Source organism: Bombina bombina, chromosome 6 (assembly GCF_027579735.1).
Source record: "Bombina bombina isolate aBomBom1 chromosome 6, aBomBom1.pri, whole genome shotgun sequence".
NCBI classification, from domain to species: domain Eukaryota; kingdom Metazoa; phylum Chordata; class Amphibia; order Anura; family Bombinatoridae; genus Bombina; species Bombina bombina.
The window spans coordinates 1,057,451,287-1,057,469,498 of record NC_069504.1 but is presented as its reverse complement, the minus strand read 5'-3'; the positions used below and the strand labels follow the sequence as shown (position 1 = coordinate 1,057,469,498).

At 37.8% G+C, this 18,212-nt stretch overlaps 1 protein-coding gene across 10 annotated transcripts in view; it reads left to right on the top strand.

Annotated features, from left to right (window-relative positions):
• Positions 1 to 18,212, top strand: part of ADA2 (adenosine deaminase 2) — a 295,590-nt gene that overhangs the window by 156,802 nt on the left and 120,576 nt on the right. The window contains exon 1 of one of the 10 annotated variants that reach the window (XM_053718861.1): positions 6,859 to 6,980. The exons of 7 other annotated variants lie outside the window; for them this stretch is intronic. The gene's annotated coding sequence lies outside the window, so the exon portion shown is untranslated. Of the gene's footprint in view, positions 1 to 6,858; positions 6,981 to 7,294; positions 7,471 to 18,212 lie in introns of those variants that run through there. 2 more of the 10 variants (XM_053718868.1, XM_053718862.1) reach the window with 2 other exon arrangements.

The following is an 18,212-nucleotide window of genomic DNA, read 5'->3' as shown; positions in this document are numbered from 1 at the left end:
AATTTTTATCTGTGGTATATATAAAGCTGTACTTTGTTTTAACTTGGGTACATAGAAGTAAAATATACTAATTAACTGGAAGCCTATAATAAAATATAGCTACTCTACTGATTGGTAGATAAGCAGCACATAGACTGTACACTATTAGATATATAATTGATTAGACAAAAAAGAAGTAGGAAGAAAGGATGTAAAGTAGTAACTGACCCTTTTCTCTTTCTTCCTTAGACAAATTTATCTAAACTAAAGGAAAGAATAGGAGAGATAAATTAAAAACTGAAGGGATATTATTCTTTCTAGGATTATAAGGATGAGCTAGCAATTGACACAAAGACAGGAGATATCTAGTTTGGGATAGAATACACCTAGGTACTAATCTTGGTACCAAGTGGAAACTTAATATTGAGCAATTGGACAAGACTTTTTAAAGTCCATAAAATAATAGATTTTAGCAAGTAATTCCTATCTCAAGATCACCTACTAACCTTATTTTTATAACTAAAAACACTAAATCACCCCTTTTTTTAATTTTTTTTTTTCTTTCTCTTCCTTTCCTCACCAATCACTTCACACCCCACTAACCCTCACATATATCACTTCCTCCCCTTTCTTTTTTTTCTCCCTTGCACTCCAGGGGGAGACTCTGCCCCCTCTCCTCCAATTTCTTTTTTTTCACCTCACTAATCTATGGATACATTTTTGCACACACACACTAAAACTCCCTCACCAGCCATGGCGGCAAAGCACAGAGATAGGAAAAATAAAGGTGTTTCAGAAACTCAGATGGACACTCATTCAGTTTGCTCTAATCTTACATATGATAAAGAAGTACCAGACATGCAAATATTAATAACTAGTATAACAGAGGCTCTTGCTCCAAGATTTGATTCTATGCAAGCTGAAATCAAACAAGATATTCTTTCCTTAACCAATGAAGTCAGGCAATCGAACAAAGAGTGTCAGACTTGGAAGATAATAGCACGACACATAGCTCTAAGTTAAAAGACATAGACACAATTCTATCTAAAATGCAAATTAAAATGGAGGACCTAGAGAACAGGTCTAGGAGGAATAACGTAAGAATAATCGGGGTCCCAGAGGGGAAACAGTACGAGGACCTGGGAAAATTCATATCTACAACTTTAGTGCAATTATTAGGCCTGCCTTCATCTTATCCCCCAATAATAGTGGAAAGGGCCCATAGGCTGGGGCGACAGACAGAGGGGGGTAAAGGAAATGTAAGACCAAGACCAGTTATAGCAAAGTTACTGAATTTCCAGGATAAAATTACATTATTCCAGTACTATCGGAAAAACCAACCCATTGTATTAGGGACAACTAACATATATATCTATTCCAAGATTTCTCCGCAGAAACAGCAGGGAAAAGAAAAGAGCTATCCCCAATCTGCACAAAACTTATCCATGCGGGATATCGTGCAACGATAATTTACCCGGCTAAGTTAAAGATCATAGTCAATGATGAAGCTCATTTCTTTGAATCTGCCAAAGAAGCGGAAAAATTTGTAGATAAGCTAGGGAATCAAGATAATAAGTGATAGAAGGTAAAATAGCCTTACATTTTGAATTTTATCAGTTGATATAGGTTACAAGGTTCAAGGGCCAAAAAGGGGCCATGCGGGGCCCCTGGGGAATTTTCCGCAACAGGGGGGTGTTGTTTGTTTGTTATGGTTTATCCTTCCTCAGTTAAGCTATGTTTTTGGGTTAGTTGGTCTCCCTTCAGGGGGGCGTTGTGTTTATTTTTACTTTTTTTTTTTTTTTTCCTGTTTCTGTTGGTTTTTTGGCCTGGATGGGTGAGGAATGAGCAGAGTGGATAAATGTAAAATAACCTCTTGGAATATTGGAGGTCTCACCTCCCCCATTAAGCGAAAGTCAATTTTAGCACATCTACGAAAAATTGATACCCACATAGCTCTATTGCAAGAAACTCATTTAAATTTAGAAGAAGTGCTGAAACTGAAGTCTTCTTGGGTAAAAAAGGTAGTTGCTGCCACAGGCATAGAAAGGAAGAGAGGAGTGGCAATTCTGTTAGGAAAAAATATTAATTATGAAATTCTTCATAGTATTCTAGACCCAGAAGGGAGATATGTAATTCTAAAACTAAAAATAGAGGGAACTTTATATACACTCTGCATTCTATATGCACCCAATGTGTTTGATCCAATATTCTGGGATAATCTGCAGGCAAAAATTCTCACTGAATCAGTAGGATATCTAATTTTAGGCGGGGACTTTAACATGGCTCCACATTATCCATTAGACAGGTTAAGACAGAAGCCAATGGCAGGGAAGAACAAGCAAGATAATCTGGAAACCAAAATGTTTAAGAAAATGTTTCAAAATCTATTAATAAGGGATATATGGATATTGCAGAATCCAGAGGTAAGAGCCTGTTTATCCAAAGCTCATAAAACTCTATCTAGGATAGACTTATTTCTTATCGACGAAAGACTTTGTAAAATGCAAATTAAAGCTAAAATCTTCCCTATCAACATATCAGATCATAGTCCTGTTACAATAGAAATTTGATATAAAAACTCCAAATCAGGATCTTCTCGCTTCTTCTTTCCTGTATGGTTGGTAAATGACTTAAAATTTTAAATTTGGCTGAAAGAGAAATTTCAAGAATGCACGGAGATAAACAAAGACTATGTTGATCGTCCAAATATCTTCTGGGAGGCTGCAAAGGCAGTTTGGCAATCATTTCATATAGTGCTAATAGACTTAAAACACTAAAGATGAGAGAGACAGAAGTGACAAAATCAGTAATTAACTCATATAATAATTATTTACTTAATAATTCTCAAGAAAACTGGATTAAGTATAATAGATCAAAAAGTGAAAGAGATACATTCCAAATTTATAAAGAGACGCAGAAGGAGTTAAAGCTTCAGGCAAGACTCTACCGACATGGGAATAAAGCCGGAAAACTATTGGCTAACTTGATGAGAAGGGAAAGAAGATCCCCATTAATAGATAAACTCCACCATAAAGAGAAAATCCATATAAATACGGAAGATATCTCTAATATTTTTTCAGACTATTTTAGAAAGATCAGACAAGGTCAAATCTGAAGAATTCTGGAGTAAAATCACTCATCCAACACTTAATAGTGAAAAGATGACAATAGTAAACTCTCCAATATCTGAGGCAGAAATCTTAAAAGTTATCCAAGATCTCCCATTAAGTAAAGCATCAGGGCCGGACGCACTGCCCAACGAATTTTACAAAATTCTCACGCCATTGATCGCTCCACCCCTGAGTAAGCTTTTTAATCACATTTATACAGAAGGGAATGCAGTTTCTCCTCAATTCTGTGCCTCCTATACAACTTTGATCTTGAAGCCAGGGAAGGATCCTAACAATAAAGAGTCCTATAGGCCCATAGCACTATTGAATGCTGACTACAAAATTCTGACCTCTATTATAGCTAAAAGATTGCAGTTGGTACTCCCTGAAATAATCCATAAAGATCAAGCAGGGTTTCTACAGAAACAGAACTCATCAGCAAAAGTCAGAGAAGTTTTAGTTACAATAGACTATTTTAAGCTCGCAGAGAAGGTGGGATTGGGGAGAGAGGGGGATCCCTCAGATTTAGCAATTGTCTCTATTGATGCTGAGAAAGCGTTTGATTCAATTCATCATGATCATCTGGTCACGTCTCTAGTTAAATTTGGTCTTAAGGGAAACTTTCTTAAATTTGTTGAGAACATATATAATAAGTCACATACAAAGATAATTGTTAATAATATTCTATCTCTTGAGATACCACTTGAAAGAGGGACGCGTCAGGGGTGCCCCCTCTCTCCTCTTCTCTTCGATATTTCAATTGAACCTCTGGCAATAATGATAAGGGATCAAATGGAAGGTATAAAAATAGGTAAAACAGAGCTCAAAATTGCGTTGTACGCTGATGATATTCTTCTATACATTTCCAAAGCACAAAACAATATACCTATAATTATGTCAATTATAGAACAATTTGGATCCTTCTCGGGCTACAGGATCAATGCGTCCAAGTCGGAGATACTCTGGATCAGAAAGACCTCGGGTTCCCTTTTAGATATACCCTTCAGAGTCTCTGAATCTTTCAGATACTTAGGGATAATAATATCACTTGATATAGATCAATGTTACAATCTTAATATAATACCAGTGATGAACGAGATCAGGGATAGTATGAAAGTATGGCAGAACCTTCCACTTTCAATCTCAGGGCGTATTGCTGCATTCAAAATGATACTTCTCCCGAAATTATTATATATTTTGCAGAATACAACAGTAATGGCTTTTCTTGCTCGAATAGTGGTCGACTGGATTTTAAATAAAGATTATACAATAAACAATGAACTTGAAAAAAGTGTAAGCTCTCCCTTTCTTCCTTTAGCTTTAATACATTGTAACATCAAATTAATTCCCCAAGAAATCAAAAGACTCAAAACGTTAATGTATCCTTTACAAGCATGGTGGAAGATCTGTAAGATATTATTCATCAAAAGCAGCATTTCTGACTATATGCCAATTAAAGGAAACCCTAAATTTCAAGCGGGACTACAATCGGTTTCTTTTCAGAACTGGCACACCTTAGGCTTGTATAATATTTCTCATATGATAGATAAGAATAGACTTTGCATTAAAACGTTTGAGAACTTGAAACGAGAATTTAACCTTTGTAACAAAGAATTCTTTGCATATTTACAAATAAGGCATTTTATCTCCAAGATGGTAAATGAATCGGGCTGGAATTGGTCCCTGGGAAAGTTGGAGAACTGGCTTGTGTTAGCAAGGAACGGATTTATGTCAATTTCCCCATGTTATCAATTCTTAATTTCTAACAAAGGGGAAAAGAATTTAGGAAACTTATTAACCGCATGGAATTTAATACCTCAAGAGGATATAAATGTAAGCAAAATTCATGCTTCCATTTCAAAAGTCTTACAAATTACCTTATCAGCTACATGGAGAGAGACTCATATAAAGCTATTATATAGGACCTACTATACCCCGAAGAAGGGGTCTAGATATGGGAACATTAATTTCTCCCCAGAATCAAATGCTTTTGTCTTAAGATTGAATACTGGATCAATCAAGTATTAAAAATTTCCCCTTTAAAATTTAAAGTGGCTGATGTCATTTTTCTATGGGACGCGACTAAAAATCTGCGGATGTATAATAAAATAGTGAATATGATTATCTTAGCGGCAAGGTACTTGATTTTTAAGAAATGGAAAGGAAGTAGGAACCCTAGTATAAATGAGCTTAAGAACTGTCTAAAAAAACAGTGTATACTAGAGCAAAAAGATACCAATATGGAAAAGGAAACGGATATCGAAGGTTTCTTTAAAAAATGGTCAGTACTTATTAAAACGCTGTCACCGAATGAGATAGAATATATGATTTACCCTTTCAGAAATTCAGAGCTAGTTTTGCTGGGGGTTTGGTAATCCACTCTGCTCAAGCCTCAAACTGGTGGGTCAAGATTCCTTCCCTCTCCCCTTTTTTTTTTTTTTTTTTTTTTTGTATGTGTTTTGTTTTTTAATTTTTTTTTTTTGTATGTGTTTTGTTTTTTAATTTTTTTTTTTTTGTATGTGTTTTGTTTTTTAATTTTTTTTTTTTGTATGTGTTTTGTTTTTTAATTATTTTTTTTGTATGTGTTTTGTTTTTTAATTTTTTTTTTTTTGTATGTGAATTATGAAAGAAAAAAATTGGGTTCAGTGTCCCTTTAAAGGCAGCATACAGGGTACAAAGCTGTCATTAAGGGGTTAAGCTTTGTAGAGTTATTTCAGATTCTGATGTATCAGTTGTATACTACAGCAATAGATGGTCAGACTCTGCCCCCGACTGCACCACTGACAGCCCAAGGTCTGAAATGATATTAATAATAATATAATAATACTTCTTGTACTATATCAATATTGATTGTTGGATAAAAATATAAATGTTGGTTCATATAGACAAAAAAAGGCTGTATAAAAAAATTGTAGATATATAAGAGAACATCTACATCTTTGTTGTAGGAACAAAAGATTGTGTAAAAGCTGCTTAAATATATATTGAAACACATTGAAAAAATGAATGTGCACAAGTAAAACTGAAGCAGGTCTTTCTGATCCAATTCAACAGATGACCAACCTCTAAATGCCTGATGAGAAAAAGCAGGTTTATTCAGCCTAGAAACAGTAAAAAATAGAAACATAATGTCTCTTTAAATATAGATTCAAAACATAGTGCAAGGCTTGTTATGCAAGATGTTTACAGTCTAAGCCAGGGGAGACGAGGGATAAAGGAAGTGAAACCAGACATCCCAAGTCTCCCTGAAGTTCAGGGAGTCTCCCTGATTTTAATAGCGGCTCCCTGGTGCCAGCAAATGGAGTGCAATCTTCCTGAAACTCCAAGTACTATGATCCAATCATGTGGCCCAAATCCGGAAAAGTGTTTCTTTAAGGAATGCCTTTAGTTGCTGGGATGTTATAGAACCTTCAAAGCATGCATCAGTAACCAAAAAACCCTCACTGATGTTAATAAAATAAAACACAAATACTACCTTATTTACTGCACGTAATTAAACTTCGTATTCTAAAATATTTGAGCATTCAACAAGCGTACGATCACTGGAAAATAGGTTTGTTGTATGTGGTTGTGCAATAAAGCTACTTTTTTTTTTTATTTGACTTTAGTGGGAAGCTAATTTAATGATAAGGCTCTATCTTATTTAGGGTTTCAAGGTGTCCAATATATAACTGGGAGGGGGGTGACGGCGCAGTAGCTGGAGAAGCCACCTCCCTGAAATGAGTTTTTGCAGGTTGGGATGTCTGTGAAACAGTGAGTTATGTGCAAATGGGTTGGGCAGAAGACAGATTAGTTTCTTTCTGTACATTTAATAGAAACCCCAGCTTACAGCCATATCTGACTCTCAGCTTTCATCGCTGAACGGCAAGACTGAGCAATAGTATTCTGCAGGTAACTGCATTACTGTCAGCACTAACCATTTCACTGTGCCTTTAAGACAAGTTCTCCTCCCCTCAGGTATACTATTTAAGCACACTTTACCCATAAGACATTGCTTGATTATTGAAGAGTTTTAGAGACTGCAACTTGTCTCTTTATTTTTCTTAAGAATAATTAGCCTTGAGCATTCTTATTTTTTGAGAAACATACCAACTCTCTCTATTTTTATGCTCATTCAGAAACCTTTATCCTGAAGGTTTACCCATAAGTAATAACTATATCAACTAATCAGAAGGGGAATTCTAACTTTCTCTTTCTCCAGCAGCTGTGTTTTGCTGCAGCTCTCAGCGTAACTACTTCGCATCGGACGCTCAGACTAGTGCTGACGTCACCTCCGACTCTCTGTTTCTACTGCGCAGCACGCCGGAGTTGATCACACGCTGCAGGCATCAGACGCCGCTCTCCTGTCTCCTCAGACACTGAACTAAAACACCATATCCAAGTAAGACACGCTGTTATACTTTATTAATAACCTCTCATTCAAGGTATGTGCACCACCGTAAATATTTGTAAGCATGCTAGGACAATATTATAAAGGGTAATGCATTACTGAAAATTCAGAACTACTATTCAACTTTGACGATTGTTTTCTGAGCACATTTTATTATTAACAGGCTTCTCTTGTTCATTCCTTACACTGAATCACCAATCCTTTTCATTATTATCTGAGATATTAGTTCATATCATCAAAACCACATACTATAATATATTTCTGTTTGTACCTAATCATATTAAATGAGTCAGTCACAACTAAAGAGAATCATAGTTGTGACAATTACTATTAATCCATTATTAAAACTTAATACACACAGGTACCTTATATCTAAGTAATGATATAATGGTGATTGTGGATTCATACAAAACCTATCAAGGTAAAAATGAATTGATTACTAAGAATGTTATAAAATTTAGACCTGTATCCTCACAGAATAATCAAGCCTAAAAAACATTAAAAAACACACACATATTTTTAGGTACAACATGGATCCTATTGAAATGGCCAACCAGATCACCACACTTAATCAAAAGGTGGAAATATTGGCACAAGGACTAACTGAATTGAAAAATGAAAATAGTAGTTTAAAGCAAGTAATAAATGAATTTATAAGCCAAAAAACTAATGAGACACCTGAACCACAGGTCAATACCCCTACTCCTTTTGCTGGTGATCGCACGAAATTTCGTGAATATAAAAATGCTTGTATACTACTTTTCACCTTAAAACCACGAACTTACCGATCTGACAAGATAAAAGTATTTACAGCAATCTCCTATCTCACTGGAGAACCCAGAGCGTGGGCAGATAGATTCCTAGAATCAGAAGATCCCATTTTAAATTCCCTTGAGAACTTCTTCCAAACTATGGCTATACTATACGACGATATTAATAAACAACAAACCGCTGAAAATAGATTAAGATCCCTTAAACAGGGAAAAAGGCCCGTGGAGGATTACATATCAGATTTTCAACTATGGGCAACAGATTCAGAGTGGAATTCAGTAAGCCTGAAAAACCAGTTCCGCCTAGGTTTGTCTGAACACTTGAAGGATGAACTGTCTAGAGTGGATTTTCCTGAAAGCTTGGATGCATTAATTAAGTTATGCATAGCAATGGATAGAAGGTACCGAGAAAGGAAGACTGAAAAACACTTTTGTGAAAGCACTCCCAAAAGAACTTTCCAAACTTACCAAGAAAAAACCCAAATGATTCCCATACCAATGGAAATAGGTACCATTCGCGGACCTCTAAGTTTGGAAGAAAAACAAAGAAGAAGGTTAGCCAATCTCTGCCTTTACTGCGGAAACAAAGACCATGATGTTGCCACTTGTTGAATTCTTTCCCGTCAAAAGAAGGGTAAGTTATCTTTTAATTGTTCATGTGAAAAATCTAAAAATACACCCTACCTGTCACTAATATTGTCTTTACAGTGGGACAGTCAACAACTACAGAACAAAGCCATCATTGATTCTGGAGCTGATGGTTTATTTCTTGTTGAATCATTAGTTAAACAAAATAAAATACCAATTCTGAAGAAAACTTCTCCTGTTTTTGTTAGGGTAATTGACGGTACTCAAATTTTAAAGGGACCTATCACTCACCACACAATTCCATTATTAACCATCACACCTGATGGGCACAAAGAGTTTCTCACATTTGACATTATTCCTAGTTCAATTCACCCTATAGTACTTGGTATACCCTGGTTACAAAAACATAATCCAACCATAGACTGGACACAAAATAAAATCACTTTCACCTCACAATATTGTCAAAAAACATGTTTCCCATATGTCAATATCGGACACATAAGTCCTACATTACCTCATGAATATCATGATTTCAATGATGTATTTAATCTTAAAAATGCTGAAACTCTCCCACCTCACAGGCATTTTGATTGCCCAATTGATACTAAACCAGGGATAGAGATACCATCAGGAAAAATATTTCCCCTCTCACAAAAAGAATTAAAACATCTAAGAGAATATTTGGATGAAAACCTAAGAAAAGGTTTTATATCCCCATCATCATCACCAGTTGCATCAGCCATTTTTTTTGTTACAAATAAAGATGGTACACTCAGACCCATAATTGATTATCGAGCCTTAAATGCAGTCACGATAAAAAATAGATATCCATTACCACTCATCCCGGAAATAATTGAACGACTAACAGGTGCAAACATCTTCACCAAGTTAGATTTAAAAGGTGCATACAATTTAATACGTATGAAATCCGGAGATGAGTGGAAGACAGCTTTCAAAACAAGATATGGGCTATTCCAATATAATGTTATGCCTTTTGGTTTGACAAACGCCCCCGCCACATTCCAGTTCTTTATAAATGAGATCTTTAAAGAACTTATGGATGTGTGCGTAATTGTTTATCTAGATGATATCCTCATTTATTCTAAAACTATAGAGGACCACAGAAAACATGTAAGATGGGTTCTCTCAACACTTTGTGAACATCAATTGTACGCCAAAATGGAAAAATGTCAGTTCCATAAAGACACTATTAAATTTTTGGGATATATAATTTCTCCCAATGGCATACAAATGGACCAAGAAAAGGTAACAGCCATAATCAATTGGCAAACTCCTACAAATTTGAAATCTTTACAACGATTTTTAGGTTTCTCAAACTTTTATAGGAAGTTTATTAATCAATATTCCACTATTGTACAACCCTTAACAAAATTGACAGGTAAACAAAAATTTGTTTGGGATTCCAATGCTGATCGTGCTTTTCACGATTTGAAACAAAAATTTACCACAGCACCAATTTTAAGACTCCCTGATCCAGAATTGCCCTACACCTTGGAGGTAGATGCCTCAAATGTTGGTATTGGTGCAATATTAATGCAACCAGATAAACATGATAATCAACTTCATCCTATCGCTTATTACTCTCGACGATTAACTACTGCAGAAACAAATTATTCAATAGGCGATAAGGAATTATTAGCCATGAAATCTGCAATGGAACATTGGTGTCATCTCTTGGAGGGGACAGCAATTCCTTTTCAAGTTTTCACAGATCATAAAAATCTTCAATATTTGAAGAAAAATAAAACCTTATCATCAAGACAGGTGAGATGGGCCCTTTTCTTGGACAGGTTTAATTTTCTACTAACTTATATTCCAGGTACAAAAAATGAAAAAGCAGATGCTTTATCACGTTCTTTTGAGACTCCGGAAGAGTCCCAAACTAACACATACATAATTCCACCAACTAAAATCATTGCAGCTACAGTTCTAGAGACATCTGACATCTACCAAGCACAACACGTGGATAATCAAATCCCACCTATTTGTACTCCAGACTCTGAATCTGGATTATATATGAAAAATGTGTTGATTTATGTTCCACCAACTTTAAGGAACCAGATTATCCATCAACATCATGATTCCCCTTTAGCCGGGCATCCAGGCATTGAAAAAACAGCCGAACTAATAGGCAGGGAATACTGGTGGCCTCAGATGAAAACCTCCATTCATTCTTACGTGATAAATTGTGACATTTGTGCAAAGAAAAAGAAAGAACATCATAAGCCCTATGGTCTCTTGACACCATTACCAATACCTATAAAACCTTGGGATATGATTGGAATTGACTTTATTGTAGATTTACCAATTTCAAATGGTCATAATACCATAATGGTTGTAGTGGACCATTTAACCAAGATGGCCCATTTCATCCCATTAAAAAGAATACCAACTGCTTCTACTACCGCAAAATATTTCCATAGTCATGTAGTTAAATTACATGGTTTACCTGCATCCATTGTAACTGATCGAGGAAGTCAGTTTACATCTAAATTTTGGAGATATTTATGTAAAGCTTTACAAATTACATAGACACACACATATATACACACATACACACCCATATATACACACACATAAATACACAAACACACACACACATACACATATATACACACACACATAAACACACACACACATATACATATATATAAACACATACACACCCATATATACACACCCATATACACAAACACACACACATATACATACATATACACACACATAAACACATATATATATATATATATATATATATATATATATATATATATATATATATATACACACACACACATACATATAAACACATGCACACCCATATATACACACCCACATATATACACAAACACACACAAACACACATATAATATATACACACACACCCACATATACATACACACATGCACACACATACACACACACATACAAAAATACACATACACACATATATACATGCATAAACACACACTCACATATATACAGTATATATTTATATATTTATATATATATATATACACACACACACACATACAAAATACACATACACACACTCACATATATACACACACACATACAAAAATACACATACACACATATACACACACACACTCACACAAATAATAGAAGTGTAATACAAAGTTGTTTCATTACACATGAGCCACTAAGCAATATTTGAGCTTTATGCACCAATAAGAATATACTATTTTATTTGCTTTTAGGAAACAATATTTATTCTACATACTCTGCTGAGAGCACAGATACATGCTAATTGCTAACATATTTTAGTCCCTTTCTAGGAAATGTCATGAAATTAGATCTAATGTTACTATGTTAATTTTATCTTGTTTTTCTCTGGGGCTTAAAGGGACAGTCTAGTCAAAATTAAACTTTCATGATTCAGATGGGGCCTGCAATTTTAAACAACTTACCAATGTACTTTTATCATCAAATTTGCTTTGTTTTCTTGGTATTCTTAGTTGAAAGCTAAACCTAGGTAGGCTCATATGCTAAGTTCTAAGCCCTTGAAGGCTGCCTCTTATCTGAATGCATTTTGACAGTTTTTCACAGCTAGAGGGCATTAGTTCATGTGTGTCATAAAAACATGTGTGTCATATAGATAACATTGTGCTCAAGCCTGTGGAGTTACTTATGAGAGGGCACTGATTGGCTAAACTGGAACTCTGTCAAAAGAACTGAAATAAGGGGGGCCGGGGAAAATCTGCAGAGGCTTAGATACAAGGTAATCACAGAGGTAAAAAGTATATCAATTTAACAGTGTTGATTATGCAGAACTGGGTAATGGGTAATAAAGGGATTATCTATCTTTTTAAACAATAAACATTCTGGAGTAGACTGTCCATTTAAACACTTAGGGCCAGATTACAAGTGGAACGCTAAATAATGCTCCCACATGAGCGCTAGAAGTAACTTTTTTACGCGTGTCGGGTTCCGCTCGTATTATGTAAAAAAGAAAGATATTTTACCTCACAATTTCTTCAGCTCAGCAGAGTAAGCTCTGTGTAAAAAGTTATAATCAGCTGCAGGTAAAAAAAAATAGAAATGAAGAAATGAGCAGCAGCCAATCAGCGCACAACTAACAGAGGCTAAAATGGATATAAATTGTCTATGTGTATATATATATATAAACCATTAAGCAGATACCTTCTGCTGACAAATGTGCAGGGTGTGTACAAATAATACATACACTAATTATATATCTGTATACAGAAATGAGATAGAGGGTACTGGTGCGTATAGTCTATCTAAAAGGATAAAACAAACTAGCTGCTGAGAATATACTAACCAGAGGGGTGGGAGATCCTTTTCCAAGAAATCCCTAATAGAAAGATATTAGAACAGAGAGACTGGGGTATATTTAGCGCTTTAGAATGGTCAATTATGGATTGGGTGGATGGAAACGTCCCATAAATATAAATGTATGCGTACGTGAATAAATCACTAAAGTTGAGAATCGAGTGATAAAAGATTTGGAATGTAAAAAACAGAATTTATGCTTACCTGATAAATTACTTTCTCCAACGGTGTGTCCGGTCCACGGCGTCATCCATTACTTGTGGGAAATGTTCTCCCCCAAAGGGAAAGGCAAGGAGAGCACACAGCAAGAGCTGTCCATATAGCTCCCCCTCTGGCTCCGCCCCCCAGTCATTCGACCAACGGTTAGGAGAAAAAGGAGAAACTATAGAGTGCCGTGGTGACTGTAGTGTATAAAGAAAAAAATTTCAACCAGATTTAAAAACAAAAAAAAAAAAAAACAGGGCGGGCCGTGGATCGGACACACCGTTGGAGAAAGTAATTTATCAGGTAAGCATAAATTCTGTTTTCTCCAACATTGGTGTGTCCGGTCCACGGCGTCATCCATTACTTGTGGGAACCAATACCAAAGCTTTAGGACACGGATGAAGGGAGGGAGCAAATCAGGTTACCTAAACAGAAGGCACCACGGCTTGCAAAACCTTTCTCCCAAAAACAGCCTCCGAAGAAGCAAAAATATCAAATTTGTAGAATTTGGCAAAAGTGTGCAGAGAAGACCAAGTCGCTGCCTTACATATCTGGTCAACAGAAGCCTCGTTCTTATAGGCCCATGTGGAAGCCACAGCCCTAGTAGAGTGAGCTGTGATACGGTCAGGAGGCTGCCGCCCGGCAGTCTCATAAGCCAAGCGGATAATGCTTTTCAGCCAGAAAGAGAGAGAGGTAGCAGTAGCTTTCTGACCTCTCCTCTTACCAGAGTAAATGACAAACAAGGATGAGGTTTGTCTAAAATCTTTTGTTGCTTCTAAATAGAACTTTAAAGCACGAACAACATCTAAATTGTGTAATAAACGTTCCTTCTTTGAAACTGGATTCGGACACAAAGAAGGAACAACTATTTCCTGGTTGATGTTCTTGTTGGAAACAACTTTTGGAAGAAAACCAGGCTTAGTACGCAAAACAACCTTATCTGAATGGAACACCAGATAGGGTGGATCACACTGCAAAGCAGATAATTCAGAAACTCTTCTAGCAGAAGAAATAGCAACCAAAAACAGAACTTTCCAAGATAGCAACTTAATATCTATGGAATGTAAAGGTTCAAACGGAACCCCTTGAAGAACTGAAAGAACTAAATTTAGACTCCAAGGAGGAGTCATGGGTCTGTAAACAGGCTTCAAACCAAAGCCTGAACAAAAGCTTGTACATCTGGCAAAGCTGCCAGTCGTTTGTTCAACAAGACGAATAATGCAGAAATCTGTCCTTTTAGAGAACTAGCTGACAATCCTTTATCCAAACCTTCTTGGAGAAAGGAGAGAATCTTTGGAATTTTAATCTTACTCCAGGAGAATCCTTTGGATTCACACCAACAGATATATTTTTTCCATATTTTATGGTAAATCTTTCTAGTCACAGGTTTTCTGGCTTGGACCAGAGTATCAATCACAGAATTTGAAAACCCACGCTTGGATAAAATCAAGCGTTCAATTTCCAAGCAGTCAGCTGCAGAGAAACTAGATTGGGATGTTCGAATGGACCTTGTACTAGAAGGTCCTGTCTCAAAGGTAGCTTCCATGGTGGAGCCGATGACATATTCACCAGGTCTGCATACCAAGTCCTGCGTGGCCACGCAGGAGCTATCAGAATCACCGAGGCCTTCTCCTGTTTGATCCTGGCTATGAGCCTGGGGAGGAGAGGAAACGGTGGAAACACATATGCTAGGTTGAACGACCAAGGCGCCACTAATGCATCCACTAGAGTTGCCTTGGGATCCCTGGATCTGGACCCGTAGCAAGGAATCTTGAAGTTCTGACAGGACGCCATTAGATCCATGTCTGGAATGCCCCATAATTGGGTTAACTGAGCAAAGACTTCTGGATGGAGTTCCCACTCCCCCGAATGGAAAGTCTGACGACTCAAATAGTCCGCCTCCCAGTTGTCTACTCCTGGGATGTGAATAGCAGATAGATGGCAGGAGTGATTCTCTGCCCATTGGATTATCTTGGTTACTTCCTTCATCGCTAGGGAACTCTTTGTTCCCCCCTGATGATTGATGTACGCAACAGTCGTTATGTTGTCCGACTGAAATCTTATGAACCTGGCTTCCGCTAGCTGAGGACAAGCCAGGAGCGCATTGAATATAGCTCTTAGTTCCAAAATGTTTATCGGGAGAAGCGACTCTTCCCGCGACCATAGGCCCTGAGCTTTCAGAGAGTCCCAGACCGCGCCCCACCCCAAGAGGCTGGTGTCGGTCGTGACGATGACCCACTCCGGTCTGCGGAAACTCATTCCCTGAGACAGGTGATCCTGGGTCAACCACCAGAGAAGTGAGTCCCTGGTTACCTGGTCTACTTGAATTTGGGGAGCCAAGTCTATATAGTCCCCATTCCACTGATAGAGCATGCACAGCTGTAATGGTCTTAGATGAATTCGAGCAAAAGGAACCACATCCATTGCTGCGACCATTAGTCCTATTACTTCCATGCATTGAGCTATGGAGGGTTGAGGAATAGAGTGAAGAACTCGACAAGCTTTTAGAAGTTTTGTCTTTCTGACGTCTGTGAGAAAGATCTTCATTTCCACAGAATCTATTATTGTTCCCAGAAAAGGAACCCTTGTGGACGGTGACAGTGAACTTTTTTCTATGTTCACTTTCCACCCGTGAGATCTGAGAAAAGCCAACACAATGTCTGTATGAGCCCTCGCTTTGGAAAGAGACGACGCTTGGATTAGGATGTCGTCTAGATAAGGTGCTACAGCGATGCCCCTCGGTCTTAGGACCGCTAGAAGGGACCCTAGCACCTTTGTGAAAATTCTGGGAGCGGTGGCTAAACCTAATGGAAGAGCCACAAACTGGTAATGTTTGTCCAGAAAGGCGAACCTCAGGAACTGATGATGAGATTTGTGGATTGGGATATGCAGATACGCATCCTTTAGATCCACGGTAGTCAAAAATTGACCCTGCTGGATTGTTGATAAGATTGTCCGAATGGTTTCCATCTTGAAGGATGGAACTCTGAGGAACTTGTTTAATATCTTTAAATCCAGAATTGGCCTGAAAGTTCCCTCTTTTTTGGGAACCACAAACAGGTTTGAGTAAAACCCTAGACCTTGTTCCCCGGAGGGGACTGGGTTTATCACTCCCATCTTTGATAGGTCTCTTACACAATGTAAGAATGCCTGTTTCTTTATCTGGTCTGAAGATAAGCGAGACAGGTGGAACCTTCCCTTTGGAGGAAGTCCCTTGAATTCTAACAGGTATCCCTTGGAAACTATCTCTAGTGCCCAGGGATCCAGAACATCTCTTGCCCAAGCCTGAGTGAAGAGAGATAGTCTGCCCCCTACCAGATCCGGTCCCGGATCGGGGGCTACCCCTTCATGCTGTCTTGGTAGCAGCAGCAGGTTTCTTGGTTTGTTTACCCTTGTTCCAGCCTTGCATGGGCTTCCAAGCGGGTTTGGGCTGGGCCGCGTTACCTTCTTGTCTAGCGGCGGTGGAGTTATTAGCCGGTCCGTTCCTGAAATTGCGAAAGGAATGAAAATTAGACTTTTTCTTAGCCTTAAAAGGCCTATCCTGTGGGAGGGCATGGCCCTTACCCCCAGTGATGTCTGAAATAATTTCCTTCAATTCCGGCCCAAAAAGGGTCTTACCCTTGAAAGGAATATTCAGTAACTTAGTCTTGGACGACACATCTGCCGACCAGGATTTTAGCCAAAGCGCCCTCCGCGCTACTATAGCAAAACCTGAGTTTTTCGCCGCCAATTTCGTTATTTGAAAGGCGGCATCCAATATTAAGGAATTAGCTAACTTTAATGCGTGAATTCTGTCCATGACTTCTTCATAGGAAGTCTCTTTCTGGAGCGACCTTTCTAGTTCTTCAAACCAAAAGGACGCCGCTGAAGTGACAGTAATAACACACGTAGCTGGTTGAAGGATGAACCCTTGCTGAACAAAAATCTTTTTAAGCAATCCTTCCAATTTTTTATCCATAGGATCTTTGAAAGCGCAGCTGTCCTCTATAGGAATAGTTGTGCGCTTCGCTAGTGTTGAAACAGCTCCCTCAACCTTCGGGACCGTTTGCCATGCGTCCCTTCTAGGGTCTACTATGGGAAACATTTTCTTAAATATAGGAGGTGGGGCAAAGGGTACACCTGGCTTCTCCCACTCCTTTTCCACTATGTTCGCTACCCTCTTAGGTATTGGAAAAGCGTCGTCGTGCACTGGGACCTCTAAAAATTTGTCCAATTTGCACAACTTCTCTGGTACTACCATGGAATCACAGTCATCCAGAGTAGCTAATACCTCCTTAAGCAAAGCGCGGAGATGTTCTAGCTTAAACTTAAATGCCACTAGATCAGGTTCTGCCTGTTGAGAAATTTTTCCTGAGTCTGAAATTTCACCCTCAGACAGCCCGTCCCTCACAGCCAATTCCGATTGATGTGAGGGTAAAATAGATAAGGCATCGTCAGCGTCTGATTGTTCATCCTTTTTATCTGTATTTAAAACTGAACAATCACGCTTTCTCTGAAAAACTGGCAGTTTGGATAAAAGATTTGCTATAGAATTATCCACTACTGCTGATAATTGTTGCATAGAAATAAGCACTGGCGCCCTAGTTGTCGCCTGCGCGGGTAAAGCTGGTGTAGACACAGAAGGAGAGGATGTAGAGCTATCCCCACTACCTTCATTAGATAAATCATCTTGGGTAACATTATGAAAAATAACAGAGCTGTCCTGATTTTGTTTGGACGCTATGGCGCAATTATCACAAACACTCGAAGGGGGAACCACATTTGTCTCTATACACACAGAACATAGGTTATCTGATGGAACAGACATGTTAAACAGATTTAGGCAGGCAAACA